The sequence below is a fragment of the Vicugna pacos genome, unplaced genomic scaffold (genome assembly GCF_048564905.1).
Source record: "Vicugna pacos unplaced genomic scaffold, VicPac4 scaffold_20, whole genome shotgun sequence".
Lineage (NCBI taxonomy): Eukaryota > Metazoa > Chordata > Mammalia > Artiodactyla > Camelidae > Vicugna > Vicugna pacos.
Window position 1 is genome coordinate 91,711,444 of NW_027328741.1, and position 20,870 is coordinate 91,732,313.

At 45.1% G+C, this 20,870-nt stretch overlaps 1 long non-coding RNA gene across 1 annotated transcript; it reads left to right on the top strand.

The window, feature by feature from the left end:
- The first annotated feature begins 18,674 nt into the window (after positions 1-18,674).
- LOC140693740 (uncharacterized) lies at positions 18,675-19,354 on the top strand. The gene is made up of 3 exons (XR_012069438.1): positions 18,675-18,788; positions 18,997-19,087; positions 19,170-19,354. It is a non-coding gene; the product is annotated as an uncharacterized lncRNA (long non-coding RNA).
- The last annotated feature ends 1,516 nt before the right edge of the window (positions 19,355-20,870 follow it).

Genomic DNA, 20,870 nt, shown 5'->3' on the forward strand with positions numbered 1-20,870 from the left:
CGAGGTTTTTCTCTTCCCCTGTCTTCACAGTCATTCACGCGTCCCTCTGCATTATCTAGTCTGCTTAGGACTGAACTTTAGCCTAGATATAATCACATCCATTGAGTTTCCTGATATTTTTTGGCTCGTCTTTAGACATTCTCTTAAAATATTCTGGTATTCTGCCTTTTGTGATTCTGAGACACTGGTGTTCTTCAGTGTTTTCCTGACCTTCATTTTCAACACTTGTTCTGGATAGCGTTTTGCAGACTAGTTGTTTGAAAGCTTATCTTTTGCGCCTTCAATATCTTTGGAACTGAAAATGGTACTTCCTGTTTCTTTTACTGTTCTTCTTCATCTCTACTGGTCAGGTAATATCAGGTATCTAATGTAGACTTCTAGGGCTTTGTTAATTGAAAATTTTAGACTCTTGTCTCTACGCAATTCCTTGGGATTTCTGTGAGGACAATTTCTCCTAGGCATTGATGCCATAACCTGTACCTGTGTGTGTTGTTTGGTATATCTCCAATTGCTGGTGTTGCATTAGTTGTGATGAACAACCCATACTACTTCGATTAGCATAACTTCATTTTGATTTTACTTATCTCACACTTCTGAAAGTGCACAGGACACTTCCTCTTGTGGAAATGAAGCTTCTAAAAGTTCTCAGCTCTGCATTCTTCTCTATGTCATTTTGGAGTGTTTCCAAAACAGCAAACTGAGAGTGCTCTGCTGCTTTTTATTGCCACGGGAATGTCCCAATGAAATCAGTTCTTTCCAGAGCTTCTCTGTCTACAGAAACACCAGTGGAAGCATATCTATGGATGTCACATATCAGGGCCTGCTGGAATGATCCCGCAGACCTTCCTTGTTGTCCTAGGTGCCGTACCGTGCCGGTGCCATCCAAAATGTAGCATCCGCTTTTGGGAGATAGTGCTGAAGGGAATGCTTCCTCTTCTCACGCTGTGGACTTGGACCACTCTTCCTTGTCCTCTCATCCTTGTGGCACGGGTGCACGAAGGCAACCACAGAGTTGTTGCGCATCCTGTGACTCAAACCAAACCATAATCCCAGCCCAGGTTATGAATGTAGCATATCCTAAGGCTTTTCATTCTGATTTCAAATTCAAGGCCCCCTGGATCCCTCAGACCAGATGCACGATATCTCTGATTCAGCCCCACACGTGCTCTATTGGCAAAATTCCCAATTGGTCCCTGGTCCTGCAGATGTACTGGGTGTGGCCATGGGACATATCGGTAATCGCAACCGCGCGACCAGTGTGGTTGATTTATTATTGGTACACAGTTCGGTTTGCTCTCTTGATTCGACCCACCACATCCCACAACGCACTCCAGATCCATGAGACTCAGCGTGTGCCATCATCCGTAGCTCTATGCCTCACTGACCATTGCCTCTGCTACCTCAAATTTGGCAGCTGGGATCTTGGTCTCAGAATTAACTGTGGGGATATTTTGCGCTGGTTTCTTTGAGTTCTCTCAGCCAAGCATCTGCTGTGCACTCTTGTAAATCTCAGCACATCACCTTCAAACCCATGTCTCCTGTCCGCTTGAGAGTGTGCGTCCAAGTTAAACAGAGTTTCACCCTCGTTGCTCCATCACCAGGGGTCCGAACCTGCACTGGTTTCCATTCCCTGCTTTGCATTCTCCTGCTTCCTGGTGTCCTGAGGCCTCATCCTGTCTTTGGGAGTAACAGACCTCTCTTCGGCCAGTGTCCTATGCTAAGGGCTGGGTGAGTGGATGTTTCCATTGCTCTGTACATGGGAGCGAGTGAGTGCAGGTTGCACTTCTTCTCTGCCAACTGGGCATCGATGAATCAACACTATCCAGATACATTTCACAGAAATGTGATATTTGCTTAGCTCTTTGTTTCTATACAGCCGTGGTGGGAGGGATTGTCCGAAGACAACTATTTTGACATTGTGTTGATATCCCATTTGCAGTCTTTAAGAAGTTTAACAGAACTCATTTACATGTTTTGGGAGTTATACGAAAATGGAGTTATTTTTTGAAACACACTAAATCGACCTAGAAGCCAGACTTGTCAATTTTGGTAACATTGTGTCAGCTCTACGGAAAAGCTAGACAGATAGAATGCAAACTAGCAGTCCAAACTGTTCAAGGGGTCATGTCAGCTCTTTAAGGTTGAAGCCTCCGAAACCAACAGGAACCATGAAATAACTTTTGGAAACATGGAATAACCCCCAACCTTGGATACACTTGTGCATGTGGTGCCCTGTATCCCAATGACACCTACTGGACAATGTTGGCATTTCAAGGGGTAACATCCCTCTCTAGGAAAATACAAGAGGAACCAAACCAAATATATACATTTAGGTTTGAATCCAAAAGCACCTAGAGGCATTCTAGCTAGGAGAATCCTGCTGCAGTTATGCTAGTCTATTGAGAACCAGGTGTTTTTCTATCAGTGTTGAGAACGCTTAATCATCCGATCCTGTAGTTTAAAGCCATTTAACGCAACCAAGTCTGCACCCCCATGATATAGTGCCCCCGGGGGCTTGACTCAAGTGAAAGACGATCCACATAAGCTGTGTCTTTAATGTCATTGGCGACTTTTACAGTTCAGTTCACTTTCTGACTGGCACTATTTACCTTCACTGTCTTGAGAAACTGAAGCCTAATACAGATTCATGTTCAGTCAAAGATGCCCCTCACTTACCACACTCCCTTCACCCCAGGGAAGACATAAACACAACATTTGCTGAATCTAGCGGAAGGACATCGTTTCTAGGTGTGAGCTAAGTATTCAATTTTATCTATTTCAGCCGAGACTATTTGACCTTTAAGGTGTTCACTGTTGTTCACAGAGAGTGAAGCTGGAGGAACTCTGATTCTAGGAGGGGCTTGCTCTTCTCGTAATGGCTTCATTGCAGCTCAGGTACTGATCCTTCAAAATGGATGCCTGAGTGGAGGGGAGGCAAGGGCAAGTGCTCACTAGCTAGGCCCAAACCTGGGAAAAGGCTTACCTGGGCTTGTTGAATTTTGGTCTGAATGGCTTGGGAATGCCCCTTGGGACGTGTGGATTCTCACGACCTCTTCCAAGAACAGGAGCGTTTTGATCATCTCTGCCATTTCTTCTCCTTCAGACGTCAGGGACCTTGGACCCGTTATTGGAGAAGAGAATTGAGGAACTTCCTCAAGTCCACGTTGGCACTCCGTATGTTTCTGCCTGTATCAGTGAGTTTCAATATGTCTCATGAATGTCTTTTGAGCCTGGTATCCTCTACAGCTGTCTCCACGCCAGTATTCTCCATTGTAGCAGAACATCTCTCATCCATGTGTTCGCATCTCTCCTCAATCCGTGCAGCCAGCTTATCGGCCAGCTTCTCTTCGTGTCTCCCCTAAAGTCGACTTCACCAGGACTGGGCAAGTCTGAAAGTACCTCGGAGCCTGACCAGTAAGCTGATGACAGGCAGATCTTCCACTGTCTGCCCTTTCAGGTTCTGGAAACTGACCTGTGACCTCAGGTCTTTGGGCAGCAGCAGTATCTCGAACTTACACAGCTTCCCGGACCAAACACCTAAGCCAAGCTCCACAGAGGGCGGCAGCCCCGCCATCACACTGATCCACCCACAGAACTCTGCCCGGTTACCTAGGATCCAACAGCCACAACAAGCCTCGCGGTACACACCAACATTCCACCTGGAATCCAACCGCTAACTGCCATCCCCAATGGCTGCTGCATCTTGTCAGTGTTGGGGGAGGGGCTGCATCCGACGAGAGGTTCCTAAGGTAAATGTGATTCTACCCACTAGCGTCCCATGGGCCTTTCTTCTTCCCTCTTTCCTTTTGTTCAGAGCTCTATGCACCGTACCAATGGAGGGAAGTGTGTCCCTTTTCAGTTGATGGTTTCACACGTCTTTAAACTTTCTAACAGTTCACAGTACACAGGGACCCACTAAAGGAGACTTATGTTCCTATAATATCCGTACACCCGGAATACATATGCGTCGCCTGAGTTCTGCTGAAACACCCACACTCTCAGGACATGGATCCATTGGATTCATGGGGGCTGAAATTCCAAGAAATGAAACCAACCCCAATGTGCACTTTGCTGTCGGTCTCTTTTGCACTTAGTACACTTTGGCAGAGCTACTTGCCTTTGTTATAGGCTTCTTACATTTCTTCTCTACGTAGCCTAGAATATGGCATTCCTTCATCCTGTTGGAAGACATACAAGTCTACATCACGGACTAGGAAACCATTTGATTCCAAATCGGCATTAGTGTTAGGTCACGATATGCTCTTATGAATCAAAATTTACGAATATGAATGCACGCTTCTGATTTCCGAATACAAGTGTGCTGAGTACATGCAAGCCACGATACTGGGTCGATGCGTTCTGAATGACCCTTGACCTCACCTTGAGTATTTTCTTTTGAATACTCATGGTTCCCTTTGTATATGTCAGCCAACCATACCATTTTGGTGCTTGTTTGTTGGTTTGATTCTTTGTTGGTCTTCTTCTCGCTTGTTTTGCAAACACGTCAGGCCATGCATCTCTCCTTTCGCTTCAAACAGAGTCAAATAAGCTGATTCACTTAAGAGAGTGCTTCCAATCACCTATGATTTCCTGCTTCCCTCTCCCATCTTTAGGGTTTTGATGTCCTCCTTAAGTTCTTCTTCTTTCTTCTCTGCCACACATGCTCTTCTTGCATTTCCAATAATGGTTTCTTCTTTCCATTCCATCTTGCTGCTTTTCTATTCAGGGGAGTTTTCTCAACCTTTCTTTTAGAAAAACTTTTGAACTGCTGAATTCTTTTAAGATTTGCCGGTCTGTAGAATTCTCTAGCTCTGCCGTTATTTGAAATGGTGTTCATGTGGCATAGGCTACCCTAGGTGGCAGCATTTGGCCATTCAGGATATGGTCTGTGTCCTGGCACTCCTCCCTGTCCTGCAATATTGCTGCCGAGATATCAGCTGAAACCCCTCTGGAGGTTTCCTTGTGACTATGTTGTTTCCTCCAGGTGCATTTTAAATCACTCGGATATTCGTGAACTTTGTTGATTTGAATCATACAGCTGCTGGTAGGTCTATTGGGATTCCACCTCCTTCGGATGCTGTGTAATTCCTGAATTCGCATAGATGATTCTTTCTTGGCTTTCAGCAAGTTTCAGTCTGATTTTTCTACAGATAAATTTTCAGACATTTTTTGTTTCTTTATCTCTTGCTTTTCCATCTGGGACTCATGATTTCTATTCTTTCATGCCCTGTCTTAACCCAGGGTTCAACTGCAATGTTTTCATTTGTTTGCACTTGCTTTCCTATGTCTGCTTCTGACCGAGGTTTTTCTCTTCCCCTGTCTTCACAGTCATTCACGCGTCCCTCTGCATTATCTAGTCTGCTAAGGACTGAATTTTAGCCCTGATATTATCACAACCATTGAGTTTCCTGATATTTTTGGCTCGTGTTGAGACTTTCTCTTCCCCTTTTCTGGTATTCTGCCTTTTGTGATTCTGAGACACTGGTGTTCTTCAGTGTTTTCCTGACCTTCATTTTCAACACTTGTTCTGGATAGCGTTTTGCAGACTAGTTGTTTGAAAGCTTATCTTTTGCGCCTTCAATATCTTTGGAACTGAAAATGGTACTTCCTGTTTCTTTTACTGTTCTTCTTCATCTCTACTGGTCAGGTAATATCAGGTATCTAATGTAGACTTCTAGGGCTTTGTTAATTGAAAATTTTAGACTCTTGTCTCTACGCAATTCCTTGGGATTTCTGTGAGGACAATTTCTCCTAGGCATTGATGCCATAACCTGTACCTGTGTGTGTTGTTTGGTATATCTCCAATTGCTGGTGTTGCATTAGTTGTGATGAACAACCCATACTACTTCGATTAGCATAACTTCATTTTGATTATACTTATCTCACACTTCTGAAAGTGCACAGGACACTTCCTCTTGTGGAAATGAAGCTTCTAAAAGTTCTCAGCTCTGCATTCTTCTCTATGTCATTTTGGAGTGTTTCCAAAACAGCAAACTGAGAGTGCTCTGCTGCTTTTTATTGCCACGGGAATGTCCCAATGAAATCAGTTCTTTCCAGAGCTTCTCTGTCTACAGAAACACCAGTGGAAGCATATCTATGGATGTCACATATCAGGGCCTGCTGGAATGATCCCGCAGACCTTCCTTGTTGTCCTAGGTGCCGTACCGTGCCGGTGCCATCCAAAATGTAGCATCCGCTTTTGGGAGATAGTGCTGAAGGGAATGCTTCCTCTTCTCACGCTGTGGACTTGGACCACTCTTCCTTGTCCTCTCATCCTTGTGGCACGGGTGCACGAAGGCAACCACAGAGTTGTTGCGCATCCTGTGACTCAAACCAAACCATAATCCCAGCCCAGGTTATGAATGTAGCATATCCTAAGGCTTTTCATTCTGATTTCAAATTCAAGGCCCCCTGGATCCCTCAGACCAGATGCACGATATCTCTGATTCAGCCCCACACGTGCTCTATTGGCAAAATTCCCAATTGGTCCCTGGTCCTGCAGATGTACTGGGTGTGGCCATGGGACATATCGGTAATCGCAACCGCGCGACTAGTGTGGTTGATTTATTATTGGTACACAGTTCGGTTTGCTCTCTTGATTCGACCCACCACATCCCACAACGCACTCCAGATCCCTGAGACTCAGCGTGTGCCATCATCCGTAGCTCTATGCCTCACTGACCATTGCCTCTGCTACCTCAAATTTGGCAGCTGGGATCTTGGTCTCAGAATTAACTGTGGGGATATTTTGCGCTGGTTTCTTTGAGTTCTCTCAGCCAAGCATCTGCTGTGCACTCTTGTAAATCTCAGCACATCACCTTCAAACCCATGTCTCCTGTCCGCTTGAGAGTGTGCGTCCAAGTTAAACAGAGATTCACCCTCGTTGCTCCATCACCAGGGGTCCGAACCTGCACTGGTTTCCATTCCCTGCTTTGCATTCTCCTGCTTCCAGGTGTCCTGAGGCCTCATCCTGTCTTTGGGAGTAACAGACCTCTCTTCGGCCAGTGTCCTATGCTAAGGGCTGGGTGAGTGGATGTTTCCATTGCTCTGTACATGGGAGCGAGTGAGTGCAGGTTGCACTTCTTCTCTGCCAACTGGGCATCGATGAATCAACACTATCCAGATACATTTCACAGAAATGTGATATTTGCTTAGCTCTTTGTTTCTATACAGCCGTGGTGGGAGGGATTGTCCGAAGACAACTATTTTGACATTGTGTTGATATCCCATTTGCAGTCTTTAAGAAGTTTAACAGAACTCATTTACATGTTTTGGGAGTTATACGAAAATGGAGTTAATTTTTGAAACACACTAAATCGACCTAGAAGCCAGACTTGTCAATTTTGTTAACATTGTGTCAGCTCTACGGAAAAGCTAGACAGATAGAATGCAAACTAGCAGTCCAAACTGTTCAAGGGGTCATGTCAGCTCTTTTAGGTTGAAGCCTTCGAAACCAACAGGAACCATGAAATAACTTTTGGAAACATGGAATAAACCCCAACCTTGGATACACTTGTGCATGTGGTGCCCTGTATCCCAATGACACCTACTGGACAATGTTTGCATTTCAAGGGGTAACATCCCTCTCTAGGAAAATACAAGAGGAACCAAACCAAATATATACATTTAGGTTTGAATCCAAAAGCACCTAGAGGCATTCTAGCTAGGAGAATCCTGCTGCAGTTATGCTAGTCTATTGAGAACCAGGTGTTTTTCTATCAGTGTTGAGAACGCTTAATCATCCGATCCTGTAGTTTAAAGCCATTTAACGCAACCAAGTCTGCACCCCCATGATATAGTGCCCCCGGGGGCTTGACTCAAGTGAAAGACGATCCACATAAGCTGTGTCTTTAATGTCATTGGCGACTTTTACAGTTCAGTTCACTTTCTGACTGGCACTATTTACCTTCACTGTCTTGAAAAACTGAAGCCTAATACAGATTCATGTTCAGTCAAAGATTCCCCTCACTTACCACACTCCCTTCACCCCAGGGAAGACATAAACACAACATTTGCTGAATCTAGCGGAAGGACATCGTTTCTAGGTGTGAGCTAAGTATTCAATTTTATCTATTTCAGCCGAGACTATTTGACCTTTAAGGTGTTCACTGTTGTTCACAGAGAGTGAAGCTGGAGGAACTCTGATTCTAGGAGGGGCTTGCTCTTCTCGTAATGGCTTCATTGCAGCTCAGGTACTGATCCTTCAAAATGGATGCCTGAGTGGAGGGGAGGCAAGGGCAAGTGCTCACTAGCTAGGCCCAAACCTGGGAAAAGGCTTACCTGGGCTTGTTGAATTTTGGTCTGAATGGCTTGGGAATGCCCCTTGGGACGTGTGGATTCTCACGACCTCTTCCAAGAACAGGAGCGTTTTGATCATCTCTGCCATTTCTTCTCCTTCAGACGTCAGGGACCTTGGACCCGTTATTGGAGAAGAGAATTGAGGAACTTCCTCAAGTCCACGTTGGCACTCCGTATGTTTCTGCCTGTATCAGTGAGTTTCAATATGTCTCATGAATGTCTTTTGAGCCTGGTATCCTCTACAGCTGTCTCCACGCCAGTATTCTCCATTGTAGCAGAACATCTCTCATCCATGTGTTCGCATCTCTCCTCAATCCGTGCAGCCAGCTTATCGGCCAGCTTCTCTTCGTGTCTCCCCTAAAGTCGACTTCACCAGGACTGGGCAAGTCTGAAAGTACCTCGGAGCCTGACCAGTAAGCTGATGACAGGCAGATCTTCCACTGTCTGCCCTTTCAGGTTCTGGAAACTGACCTGTGACCTCAGGTCTTTGGGCAGCAGCAGTATCTCGAACTTACACAGCTTCCCGGACCAAAGACCTAAGCCAAGCTCCACAGAGGGCGGCAGCCCCGCCATCACACTGATCCACCCACAGAACTCTGCCCGGTTACCTAGGATCCAACAGCCACAACAAGCCTCGCGGTACACACCAACATTCCACCTGGAATCCAACCGCTAACTGCCATCCCCAATGGCTGCTGCATCTTGTCAGTGTTGGGGGAGGGGCTGCATCCGACGAGAGGTTCCTAAGGTAAATGTGATTCTACCCACTAGCGTCCCATGGGCCTTTCTTCTTCCCTCTTTCCTTTTGTTCAGAGCTCTATGCACCGTACCAATGGAGGGAAGTGTGTCCCTTTTCAGTTGATGGTTTCACACGTCTTTAAACTTTCTAACAGTTCACAGTACACAGGGACCCACTAAAGGAGACTTATGTTCCTATAATATCCGTACACCCGGAATACATATGCGTCGCCTGAGTTCTGCTGAAACACCCACACTCTCAGGACATGGATCCATTGGATTCATGGGGGCTGAAATTCCAAGAAATGAAACCAACCCCAATGTGCACTTTGCTGTCGGTCTCTTTTGCACTTAGTACACTTTGGCAGAGCTACTTGCCTTTGTTATAGGCTTCTTACATTTCTTCTCTACGTAGCCTAGAATATGGCATTCCTTCATCCTGTTGGAAGACATACAAGTCTACATCACGGACTAGGAAACCATTTGATTCCAAATCGGCATTAGTGTTAGGTCACGATATGCTCTTATGAATCAAAATTTACGAATATGAATGCACGCTTCTGATTTCCGAATACAAGTGTGCTGAGTACATGCAAGCCACGATACTGGGTCGATGCATGCTGAATGACCCTTGACCTCACCTTGAGTATTTTCTTTTGAATACTCATGGTTCCCTTTGTATATGTCAGCCAACCATACCATTTTGGTGCTTGTTTGTTGGTTTGATTCTTTGTTGGTCTTCTTTTCGCTTGTTTTGCAAACACGTCAGGCCATGCATCTCTCCTTTCGCTTCAAACAGAGTCAAATAAGCTGATTCACTTAAGAGAGTGCTTCCAATCACCTATGATTTCCTGCTTCCCTCTCCCATCTTTAGGGTTTTGATGTCCTCCTTAAGTTCTTCTTCTTTCTTCTCTGCCACACATGCTCTTCTTGCATTTCCAATAATGGTTTCTTCTTTCCATTCCATCTTGCTGCTTTTCTATTCAGGGGAGTTTTCTCAACCTTTCTTTTAGAAAAACTTTTGAACTGCTGAATTCTTTTAAGATTTGCCGGTCTGTAGAATTCTCTAGCTCTGCCGTTATTTGAAATGGTGTTCATGTGGCATAGGCTACCCTAGGTGGCAGCATTTGGCCATTCAGGATATGGTCTGTGTCCTGGCACTCCTCCCTGTCCTGCAATATTGCTGCCGAGATATCAGCTGAAACCCCTCTGGAGGTTTCCTTGTGACTATGTTGTTTCCTCCAGGTGCATTTTAAATCACTCGGATATTCGTGAACTTTGTTGATTTGAATCATACAGCTGCTGGTAGGTCTATTGGGATTCCACCTCCTTCGGATGCTGTGTAATTCCTGAATTCGCATAGATGATTCTTTCTTGGCTTTCAGCAAGTTTCAGTCTGATTTTTCTACAGATAAATTTTCAGACATTTTTTGTTTCTTTATCTCTTGCTTTTCCATCTGGGACTCATGATTTCTATTCTTTCATGCCCTGTCTTAACCCAGGGTTCAACTGCAATGTTTTCATTTGTTTGCACTTGCTTTCCTATGTCTGCTTCTGACCGAGGTTTTTCTCTTCCCCTGTCTTCACAGTCATTCACGCGTCCCTCTGCATTATCTAGTCTGCTTAGGACTGAACTTTAGCCTAGATATAATCACATCCATTGAGTTTCCTGATATTTTTTGGCTCGTCTTTAGACATTCTCTTAAAATATTCTGGTATTCTGCCTTTTGTGATTCTGAGACACTGGTGTTCTTCAGTGTTTTCCTGACCTTCATTTTCAACACTTGTTCTGGATAGCGTTTTGCAGACTAGTTGTTTGAAAGCTTATCTTTTGCGCCTTCAATATCTTTGGAACTGAAAATGGTACTTCCTGTTTCTTTTACTGTTCTTCTTCATCTCTACTGGTCAGGTAATATCAGGTATCTAATGTAGACTTCTAGGGCTTTGTTAATTGAAAATTTTAGACTCTTGTCTCTACGCAATTCCTTGGGATTTCTGTGAGGACAATTTCTCCTAGGCATTGATGCCATAACCTGTACCTGTGTGTGTTGTTTAGTATATCTCCAATTGTTGGTGTTGCATTAGTTGTGATGAACAACCCATACTACTTCGATTAGCATAACTTCATTTTGATTTTACTTATCTCACACTTCTGAAAGTGCACAGGACACTTCCTCTTGTGGAAATGAAGCTTCTAAAAGTTCTCAGCTCTGCATTCTTCTCTATGTCATTTTGGAGTGTTTCCAAAACAGCAAACTGAGAGTGCTCTGCTGCTTTTTATTGCCACGGGAATGTCCCAATGAAATCAGTTCTTTCCAGAGCTTCTCTGTCTACAGAAACACCAGTGGAAGCATATCTATGGATGTCACATATCAGGGCCTGCTGGAATGATCCCGCAGACCTTCCTTGTTGTCCTAGGTGCCGTACCGTGCCGGTGCCATCCAAAATGTAGCATCCGCTTTTGGGAGATAGTGCTGAAGGGAATGCTTCCTCTTCTCACGCTGTGGACTTGGACCACTCTTCCTTGTCCTCTCATCCTTGTGGCACGGGTGCACGAAGGCAACCACAGAGTTGTTGCGCATCCTGTGACTCAAACCAAACCATAATCCCAGCCCAGGTTATGAATGTAGCATATCCTAAGGCTTTTCATTCTGATTTCAAATTCAAGGCCCCCTGGATCCCTCAGACCAGATGCACGATATCTCTGATTCAGCCCCACACGTGCTCTATTGGCAAAATTCCCAATTGGTCCCTGGTCCTGCAGATGTACTGGGTGTGGCCATGGGACATATCGGTAATCGCAACCGCGCGACCAGTGTGGTTGATTTATTATTGGTACACAGTTCGGTTTGCTCTCTTGATTCGACCCACCACATCCCACAACGCACTCCAGATCCATGAGACTCAGCGTGTGCCATCATCCGTAGCTCTATGCCTCACTGACCATTGCCTCTGCTACCTCAAATTTGGCAGCTGGGATCTTGGTCTCAGAATTAACTGTGGGGATATTTTGCGCTGGTTTCTTTGAGTTCTCTCAGCCAAGCATCTGATGTGCACTCTTGTAAATCTCAGCACATCACCTTCAAACCCATGTCTCCTGTCCGCTTGAGAGTGTGCGTCCAATTTAAACAGAGTTTCACCCTCGTTGCTCCATCACCAGGGGTCCGAACCTGCACTGGTTTCCATTCCCTGCTTTGCATTCTCCTGCTTCCTGGTGTCCTGAGGCCTCATCCTGTCTTTGGGAGTAACAGACCTCTCTTCGGCCAGTGTCCTATGCTAAGGGCTGGGTGAGTGGATGTTTCCATTGCTCTGTACATGGGAGCGAGTGAGTGCAGGTTGCACTTCTTCTCTGCCAACTGGGCATCGATGAATCAACACTATCCAGATACATTTCACAGAAATGTGATATTTGCTTAGCTCTTTGTTTCTATACAGCCGTGGTGGGAGGGATTGTCCGAAGACAACTATTTTGACATTGTGTTGATATCCCATTTGCAGTCTTTAAGAAGTTTAACAGAACTCATTTACATGTTTTGGGAGTTATACGAAAATGGAGTTATTTTTTGAAACACACTAAATCGACCTAGAAGCCAGACTTGTCAATTTTGGTAACATTGTGTCAGCTCTACGGAAAAGCTAGACAGATAGAATGCAAACTAGCAGTCCAAACTGTTCAAGGGGTCATGTCAGCTCTTTAAGGTTGAAGCCTCCGAAACCAACAGGAACCATGAAATAACTTTTGGAAACATGGAATAACCCCCAACCTTGGATACACTTGTGCATGTGGTGCCCTGTATCCCAATGACACCTACTGGACAATGTTGGCATTTCAAGGGGTAACATCCCTCTCTAGGAAAATACAAGAGGAACCAAACCAAATATATACATTTAGGTTTGAATCCAAAAGCACCTAGAGGCATTCTAGCTAGGAGAATCCTGCTGCAGTTATGCTAGTCTATTGAGAACCAGGTGTTTTTCTATCAGTGTTGAGAACGCTTAATCATCCGATCCTGTAGTTTAAAGCCATTTAACGCAACCAAGTCTGCACCCCCATGATATAGTGCCCCCGGGGGCTTGACTCAAGTGAAAGACGATCCACATAAGCTGTGTCTTTAATGTCATTGGCGACTTTTACAGTTCAGTTCACTTTCTGACTGGCACTATTTACCTTCACTGTCTTGAAAAACTGAAGCCTAATACAGATTCATGTTCAGTCAAAGATGCCCCTCACTTACCACACTCCCTTCACCCCAGGGAAGACATAAACACAACATTTGCTGAATCTAGCGGAAGGACATCGTTTCTAGGTGTGAGCTAAGTATTCAATTTTATCTATTTCAGCCGAGACTATTTGACCTTTAAGGTGTTCACTGTTGTTCACAGAGAGTGAAGCTGGAGGAACTCTGATTCTAGGAGGGGCTTGCTCTTCTCGTAATGGCTTCATTGCAGCTCAGGTACTGATCCTTCAAAATGGATGCCTGAGTGGAGGGGAGGCAAGGGCAAGTGCTCACTAGCTAGGCCCAAACCTGGGAAAAGGCTTACCTGGGCTTGTTGAATTTTGGTCTGAATGGCTTGGGAATGCCCCTTGGGACGTGTGGATTCTCACGACCTCTTCCAAGAACAGGAGCGTTTTGATCATCTCTGCCATTTCTTCTCCTTCAGACGTCAGGGACCTTGGACCCGTTATTGGAGAAGAGAATTGAGGAACTTCCTCAAGTCCACGTTGGCACTCCGTATGTTTCTGCCTGTATCAGTGAGTTTCAATATGTCTCATGAATGTCTTTTGAGCCTGGTATCCTCTACAGCTGTCTCCACGCCAGTATTCTCCATTGTAGCAGAACATCTCTCATCCATGTGTTCGCATCTCTCCTCAATCCGTGCAGCCAGCTTATCGGCCAGCTTCTCTTCGTGTCTCCCCTAAAGTCGACTTCACCAGGACTGGGCAAGTCTGAAAGTACCTCGGAGCCTGACCAGTAAGCTGATGACAGGCAGATCTTCCACTGTCTGCCCTTTCAGGTTCTGGAAACTGACCTGTGACCTCAGGTCTTTGGGCAGCAGCAGTATCTCGAACTTACACAGCTTCCCGGACCAAACACCTAAGCCAAGCTCCACAGAGGGCGGCAGCCCCGCCATCACACTGATCCACCCACAGAACTCTGCCCGGTTACCTAGGATCCAACAGCCACAACAAGCCTCGCGGTACACACCAACATTCCACCTGGAATCCAACCGCTAACTGCCATCCCCAATGGCTGCTGCATCTTGTCAGTGTTGGGGGAGGGGCTGCATCCGACGAGAGGTTCCTAAGGTAAATGTGATTCTACCCACTAGCGTCCCATGGGCCTTTCTTCTTCCCTCTTTCCTTTTGTTCAGAGCTCTATGCACCGTACCAATGGAGGGAAGTGTGTCCCTTTTCAGTTGATGGTTTCACACGTCTTTAAACTTTCTAACAGTTCACAGTACACAGGGACCCACTAAAGGAGACTTATGTTCCTATAATATCCGTACACCCGGAATACATATGCGTCGCCTGAGTTCTGCTGAAACACCCACACTCTCAGGACATGGATCCATTGGATTCATGGGGGCTGAAATTCCAAGAAATGAAACCAACCCCAATGTGCACTTTGCTGTCGGTCTCTTTTGCACTTAGTACACTTTGGCAGAGCTACTTGCCTTTGTTATAGGCTTCTTACATTTCTTCTCTACGTAGCCTAGAATATGGCATTCCTTCATCCTGTTGGAAGACATACAAGTCTACATCACGGACTAGGAAACCATTTGATTCCAAATCGGCATTAGTGTTAGGTCACGATATGCTCTTATGAATCAAAATTTACGAATATGAATGCACGCTTCTGATTTCCGAATACAAGTGTGCTGAGTACATGCAAGCCACGATACTGGGTCGATGCGTTCTGAATGACCCTTGACCTCACCTTGAGTATTTTCTTTTGAATACTCATGGTTCCCTTTGTATATGTCAGCCAACCATACCATTTTGGTGCTTGTTTGTTGGTTTGATTCTTTGTTGGTCTTCTTCTCGCTTGTTTTGCAAACACGTCAGGCCATGCATCTCTCCTTTCGCTTCAAACAGAGTCAAATAAGCTGATTCACTTAAGAGAGTGCTTCCAATCACCTATGATTTCCTGCTTCCCTCTCCCATCTTTAGGGTTTTGATGTCCTCCTTAAGTTCTTCTTCTTTCTTCTCTGCCACACATGCTCTTCTTGCATTTCCAATAATGGTTTCTTCTTTCCATTCCATCTTGCTGCTTTTCTATTCAGGGGAGTTTTCTCAACCTTTCTTTTAGAAAAACTTTTGAACTGCTGAATTCTTTTAAGATTTGCCGGTCTGTAGAATTCTCTAGCTCTGCCGTTATTTGAAATGGTGTTCATGTGGCATAGGCTACCCTAGGTGGCAGCATTTGGCCATTCAGGATATGGTCTGTGTCCTGGCACTCCTCCCTGTCCTGCAATATTGCTGCCGAGATATCAGCTGAAACCCCTCTGGAGGTTTCCTTGTGACTATGTTGTTTCCTCCAGGTGCATTTTAAATCACTCGGATATTCGTGAACTTTGTTGATTTGAATCATACAGCTGCTGGTAGGTCTATTGGGATTCCACCTCCTTCGGATGCTGTGTAATTCCTGAATTCGCATAGATGATTCTTTCTTGGCTTTCAGCAAGTTTCAGTCTGATTTTTCTACAGATAAATTTTCAGACATTTTTTGTTTCTTTATCTCTTGCTTTTCCATCTGGGACTCATGATTTCTATTCTTTCATGCCCTGTCTTAACCCAGGGTTCAACTGCAATGTTTTCATTTGTTTGCACTTGCTTTCCTATGTCTGCTTCTGACCGAGGTTTTTCTCTTCCCCTGTCTTCACAGTCATTCACGCGTCCCTCTGCATTATCTAGTCTGCTTAGGACTGAACTTTAGCCTAGATATAATCACATCCATTGAGTTTCCTGATATTTTTTGGCTCGTCTTTAGACATTCTCTTAAACTATTCTGGTATTCTGCCTTTTGTGATTCTGAGACACTGGTGTTCTTCAGTGTTTTCCTGACCTTCATTTTCAACACTTGTTCTGGATAGCGTTTTGCAGACTAGTAGTTTGAAAGCTTATCTTTTGCGCCTTCAATATCTTTGGAACTGAAAATGGTACTTCCTGTTTCTTTTACTGTTCTTCTTCATCTCTACTGGTCAGGTAATATCAGGTATCTAATGTAGACTTCTAGGGCTTTGTTAATTGAAAATTTTAGACTCTTGTCTCTACGCAATTCCTTGGGATTTCTGTGAGGACAATTTCTCCTAGGCATTGATGCCATAACCTGTACCTGTGTGTGTTGTTTAGTATATCTCCAATTGTTGGTGTTGCATTAGTTGTGATGAACAACCCATACTACTTCGATTAGCATAACTTCATTTTGATTATACTTATCTCACACTTCTGAAAGTGCACAGGACACTTCCTCTTGTGGAAATGAAGCTTCTAAAAGTTCTCAGCTCTGCATTCTTCTCTATGTCATTTTGGAGTGTTTCCAAAACAGCAAACTGAGAGTGCTCTGCTGCTTTTTATTGCCACGGGAATGTCCCAATGAAATCAGTTCTTTCCAGAGCTTCTCTGTCTACAGAAACACCAGTGGAAGCATATCTATGGATGTCACATATCAGGGCCTGCTGGAATGATCCCGCAGACCTTCCTTGTTGTCCTAGGTGCCGTACCGTGCCGGTGCCATCCAAAATGTAGCATCCGCTTTTGGGAGATAGTGCTGAAGGGAATGCTTCCTCTTCTCACGCTGTGGACTTGGACCACTCTTCCTTGTCCTCTCATCCTTGTGGCACGGGTGCACGAAGGCAACCACAGAGTTGTTGCGCATCCTGTGACTCAAACCAAACCATAATCCCAGCCCAGGTTATGAATGTAGCATATCCTAAGGCTTTTCATTCTGATTTCAAATTCAAGGCCCCCTGGATCCCTCAGACCAGATGCACGATATCTCTGATTCAGCCCCACACGTGCTCTATTGGCAAAATTCCCAATTGGTCCCTGGTCCTGCAGATGTACTGGGTGTGGCCATGGGACATATCGGTAATCGCAACCGCGCGACCAGTGTGGTTGATTTATTATTGGTACACAGTTCGGTTTGCTCTCTTGATTCGACCCACCACATCCCACAACGCACTCCAGATCCATGAGACTCAGCGTGTGCCATCATCCGTAGCTCTATGCCTCACTGACCATTGCCTCTGCTACCTCAAATTTGGCAGCTGGGATCTTGGTCTCAGAATTAACTGTGGGGATATTTTGCGCTGGTTTCTTTGAGTTCTCTCAGCCAAGCATCTGATGTGCACTCTTGTAAATCTCAGCACATCACCTTCAAACCCATGTCTCCTGTCCGCTTGAGAGTGTGCGTCCAAGTTAAACAGAGTTTCACCCTCGTTGCTCCATCACCAGGGGTCCGAACCTGCACTGGTTTCCATTCCCTGCTTTGCATTCTCCTGCTTCCTGGTGTCCTGAGGCCTCATCCTGTCTTTGGGAGTAACAGACCTCTCTTCGGCCAGTGTCCTATGCTAAGGGCTGGGTGAGTGGATGTTTCCATTGCTCTGTACATGGGAGCGAGTGAGTGCAGGTTGCACTTCTTCTCTGCCAACTGGGCATCGATGAATCAACACTATCCAGATACATTTCACAGAAATGTGATATTTGCTTAGCTCTTTGTTTCTATACAGCCGTGGTGGGAGGGATTGTCCGAAGACAACTATTTTGACATTGTGTTGATATCCCATTTGCAGTCTTTAAGAAGTTTAACAGAACTCATTTACATGTTTTGGGAGTTATACGAAAATGGAGTTATTTTTTGAAACACACTAAATCGACCTAGAAGCCAGACTTGTCAATTTTGGTAACATTGTGTCAGCTCTACGGAAAAGCTAGACAGATAGAATGCAAACTAGCAGTCCAAACTGTTCAAGGGGTCATGTCAGCTCTTTAAGGTTGAAGCCTCCGAAACCAACAGGAACCATGAAATAACTTTTGGAAACATGGAATAACCCCCAACCTTGGATACACTTGTGCATGTGGTGCCCTGTATCCCAATGACACCTACTGGACAATGTTGGCATTTCAAGGGGTAACATCCCTCTCTAGGAAAATACAAGAGGAACCAAACCAAATATATACATTTAGGTTTGAATCCAAAAGCACCTAGAGGCATTCTAGCTAGGAGAATCCTGCTGCAGTTATGCTAGTCTATTGAGAACCAGGTGTTTTTCTATCAGTGTTGAGAACGCTTAATCATCCGATCCTGTAGTTTAAAGCCATTTAACGCAACCAAGTCTGCACCCCCATGATATAGTGCCCCCGGGGGCTTGACTCAAGTGAAAGACGATCCACATAAGCTGTGTCTTTAATGTCATTGGCGACTTTTACAGTTCAGTTCACTTTCTGACTGGCACTATTTACCTTCACTGTCTTGAAAAACTGAAGCCTAATACAGATTCATGTTCAGTCAAAGATTCCCCTCACTTACCACACTCCCTTCACCCCAGGGAAGACATAAACACAACATTTGCTGAATCTAGCGGAAGGACATCGTTTCTAGGTGTGAGCTAAGTATTCAATTTTATCTATTTCAGCCGAGACTATTTGACCTTTAAGGTGTTCACTGTTGTTCACAGAGAGTGAAGCTGGAGGAACTCTGATTCTAGGAGGGGCTTGCTCTTCTCGTAATTGCTTCATTGCAGCTCAGGTACTGATCCTTCAAAATGGATGCCTGAGTGGAGGGGAGGCAAGGGCAAGTGCTCACTAGCTAGGCCCAAACCTGGGAAAAGGCTTACCTGGGCTTGTTGAATTTTGGTCTGAATGGCTTGGGAATGCCCCTTGGGACGTGTGGATTCTCACGACCTCTTCCAAGAACAGGAGCGTTTTGATCATCTCTGCCATTTCTTCTCCTTCAGACGTCAGGGACCTTGGACCCGTTATTGGAGAAGAGAATTGAGGAACTTCCTCAAGTCCACGTTGGCACTCCGTATGTTTCTGCCTGTATCAGTGAGTTTCAATATGTCTCATGAATGTCTTTTGAGCCTGGTATCCTCTACAGCTGTCTCCACGCCAGTATTCTCCATTGTAGCAGAACATCTCTCATCCATGTGTTCGCATCTCTCCTCAATCCGTGCAGCCAGCTTATCGGCCAGCTTCTCTTCGTGTCTCCCCTAAAGTCGACTTCACCAGGACTGGGCAAGTCTGAAAGTACCTCGGAGCCTGACCAGTAAGCTGATGACAGGCAGATCTTCCACTGTCTGCCCTTTCAGGTTCTGGAAACTGACCTGTGACCTCAGGTCTTTGGGCAGCAGCAGTATCTCGAACTTACACAGCTTCCCGGACCAAACACCTAAGCCAAGCTCCACAGAGGGCGGCAGCCCCGCCATCACACTGATCCACCCACAGAACTCTGCCCGGTTACCTAGGATCCAACAGCCACAACAAGCCTCGCGGTACACACCAACATTCCACCTGGAATCCAACCGCTAACTGCCATCCCCAATGGCTGCTGCATCTTGTCAGTGTTGGGGGAGGGGCTGCATCCGACGAGAGGTTCCTAAGGTAAATGTGATTCTACCCACTAGCGTCCCATGGGCCTTTCTTCTTCCCTCTTTCCTTTTGTTCAGAGCTCTATGCACCGTACCAATGGAGGGAAGTGTGTCCCTTTTCAGTTGATGGTTTCACACGTCTTTAAACTTTCTAACAGTTCACAGTACACAGGGACCCACTAAAGGAGACTTATGTTCCTATAATATCCGTACACCCGGAATACATATGCGTCGCCTGAGTTCTGCTGAAACACCCACACTCTCAGGACATGGATCCATTGGATTCATGGGGGCTGAAATTCCAAGAAATGAAACCAACCCCAATGTGCACTTTGCTGTCGGTCTCTTTTGCACTTAGTACACTTTGGCAGAGCTACTTGCCTTTGTTATAGGCTTCTTACATTTCTTCTCTACGTAGCCTAGAATATGGCATTCCTTCATCCTGTTGGAAGACATACAAGTCTACATCACGGACTAGGAAACCATTTGATTCCAAATCGGCATTAGTGTTAGGTCACGATATGCTCTTATGAATCAAAATTTACGAATATGAATGCACGCTTCTGATTTCCGAATACAAGTGTGCTGAGTACATGCAAGCCACGATACTGGGTCGATGCGTTCTGAATGACCCTTGACCTCACCTTGAGTATTTTCTTTTGAATAATCATGGTTCCCTTTGTATATGTCAGCCAACCATACCATTTTGGTGCTTGTTTGTTGGTTTGATTCTTTGTTGGTCTTCTTCTCGCTTGTTTTGCAAACACGTCAGGCCATGCATCTCTCCTTTCGCTTCAAACAGAGTCAAATAAGCTGATTCACTTAAGAGAGTGCTTCCAATCACCTATGATTTCCTGCTTCCCTCTCCCATCTTTAGGGTTTTGATGTCCTCCTTAAGTTCTTCTTCTTTCTTCTCTGCCACACATGCTCTTCTTGCATTTCCAATAATGGTTTCTTCTTTCCATTCCATCTTGCTGCTTTTCTATTCAGGGGAGTTTTCTCAACCTTTCTTTTAGAAAAACTTTTGAACTGCTGAATTCTTTTAAGATTTGCCGGTCTGTAGAATTCTCTAGCTCTGCCGTTATTTGAAATGGTGTTCATGTGGCATAGGCTACCCTAGGTGGCAGCATTTGGCCATTCAGGATATGGTCTGTGTCCTGGCACTCCTCCCTGTCCTGCAATATTGCTGCCGAGATATCAGCTGAAACCCCTCTGGAGGTTTCCTTGTGACTATGTTGTTT